The sequence below is a fragment of the Neomonachus schauinslandi genome, chromosome 14 (assembly GCF_002201575.2).
Source record: "Neomonachus schauinslandi chromosome 14, ASM220157v2, whole genome shotgun sequence".
In the NCBI taxonomy this organism is placed as follows: Eukaryota; Metazoa; Chordata; class Mammalia; order Carnivora; family Phocidae; genus Neomonachus; species Neomonachus schauinslandi.
This window is the reverse complement of record NC_058416.1, coordinates 87,516,879-87,519,553: the sequence shown is the minus strand read 5'-3', so window position 1 is coordinate 87,519,553 and position 2,675 is coordinate 87,516,879.

The following is a 2,675-nucleotide window of genomic DNA, read 5'->3' as shown; positions in this document are numbered from 1 at the left end:
GCCTCTGTCAGCCGCCGCCGCCGCCGCCGCTGTCGCAGCGCCACCTGCCCCGCCCCGCGCGCAAAGCCGCGACGGCCCTGCCCACGCCTCGCCCCGCCCCCGGACGCGGGGTCCCGGCCAACGACCCCCCCAACGTCCCCGGCAACGTCCCTGCGAGGGGCCGCGGAGGCCGGAGGCTGCTTTGTCTCCCCGCCCCCACTGAGTGTGTGTGTGGGAGGTTAACCTTTAAAAAATATATACTAATTTTTATTTTTAACTTTTCGGTAAAAAGCAGCCCGTGCCCCTAAAACTTGCAACGGCCTCAGCAAGGATAATGACCTTAATTGATTGGAGAACCAGATACAACATGTCACGGAGTTTATAACGATCCCCAGTCCTTGGCCACCGTTGGCGATGGCAAGGGCCCCAGCTCATCCATTCATCCATTCTGAAATTTGGAAATAAAGGGGAAGCAGCGAGCATCCCTCCTGCCCTTCCTGAACGAACTGTAATTCGGCATCACGGAACAGGGGAGGAGGGAAAGTTTTCTGAAGATGAAGTCCAGCTGGTTAAAAAAGGAGGGCGCGAGAGAGTTAGAGAATCATGTTGCACCCCGTTCGTGAAATGATGGATGCAGGAGCCGGGCAGCAAGAGACTGAAACCAAGAAGGTGACTTGAAAATGGAGAGGCCAAGCTGTCCTGACCGGGACACGCCCTACCCTACTAGCAGGAAGTACCTGAGCCACTTACGATGGATTCTTGCCAAAACACTTTGAACCCTCACCCGATCTAACCTCTACATCTAACCCAACAGTTTCCAGGAAATAGGGGGGATGGAGGAGTAAATGAGGAGAAGCCTCCAGTCAAATCCAGAACGTGGAGCCTTCTACAGGGCAGACGACCCAGTTTCTTCAATAAGTAAATGGTATAAAAAGTGAAGGAGGATGATTGATTTTAAAGGACTGAAGAGCCATCATTAACCAAATGCAACACAAGGGCCTAAAGCAAACCGTGACCAACCAGACATTTTTTCTGAGACGGCCAGGGAAATAAAACTTAACCTTTGCCAATCCAAAGACTGAAAAATTGTATCTTACTTTTGAACTTACACTTTCTCTGGATTCCTGGTGAAGTTTTCATATATTTATTGACCACATATTTTAAGGTTTTTTTTTTTAAGATTTTATTTATTTGACAGAGAGGGAGCACTAGAGGGAGCGTGAGAGGGGGAAGCAGGCTCCCCACTGAGCAGGGAGCCCAATGTCGGACTTGATCCCAGGACTCAGGGACCATGACTCAGGGACCATGACCTGAGCTGAAGGCAGATGCTTAACCAACTGAGCCACCCAGGCGCCCCGTAAGTTCTTATTTTTTAAGAAAACTTTTTTTACTGAAGTATAGCGTACAAACAGAAAAATACCTAAATCATAAGGTGCTTTCTTATGAGTTTAAACAAACAACACATGAGGTAACCAGCACCCAGGCCCATTTACCAGCCCCTGGGGAAAACTCCCTTTGTCCTCTCCCACTCACTATTTCCCCTCCAAAATTTAGGGAATTCATTTTGCCTGTTTTTGAACATGATGTACATGAGATCACACAGTATGCTCTTTTGTGATTGGTTTCTTTTTTCAACATATTTATGAGAGGTCTTTCTCATATTTTCTGGAGATAATCCTTTGGTATATAATATTTTAGGAGAAAATATAGGAGAATGTACTATTACCTACTTAATTTTAAAATGGGCACACTTTTTATTTATTTAAATAAAGATATTCAAGGGGAAAACTGCAGACCACTATCATCCTAAGCTATAAAACCTACGGAACCAGAGGTTTGATATGCTAATTATGTTTTCCCCCACAAAATCCATTTAATATATATCTTTATAAACATGTTCATACATTCACTACCTAAATCCTCTCATGCACCACCTGTGTGTGTGTGTGGAGATTTGTTTTTGCTTTTGTTTTTTGGGGGCAGGAGGGAAGATAATGCAATCACATTCTTCATTCCTTCCTATATTCAATAAGTACTTATCTACTCTGCAGCCAGGTCTCGTTCTAGGTTCTAAAATTCTAAAATCCTAATGCCTTCACCTTTTTCTTTTTCTTTTTTTTTTTTGGTAATATATTTTGAATGTCTGCCCTTAACAAATTAATGCTTTTAACAGAAAAAAAAATGCTGCCAATAGAACTGTTCCATATGCAAGATAATTACAGGATCCAGAAAATACATTGTTTCCGAGTGCGCTACAGACAATGTGATATGGTAATGAGAGTTTAAAGCCCGGGCCTAATAGATGCTTTCTTCTCTTAGTGCTTCTGTCCCTGTAATGGAAACATTTGTGCCTTTTTACTACACAACTAATTATGTCTCTTATAGGAATATCAAAAAGTGCAAATGAACAAAAAACAAGAGGGAAGAAGTTTGCAATGGGGGCGGGGTTATATTTCAAAAGGTGACAAAACAGTCCCACTCCCAAGTAACTAAATTAGTATTAGCAGATGACCCAGATTTAGAGACTCAGCCACACCACGTGCGAACCACTCAGGGCTTAAACTCAGGCCTCCCCTGTGGCCTCAGGCTTCGCTCCCGCCTCTAAATTGGCCCCGCCCCGCCCCGCCCTTCCGCAGGCCCCGCCCCCAAGCCCGCCCCCAGGCCCCGGTTATTCCCAGCTCTCGCGAGAACGCATC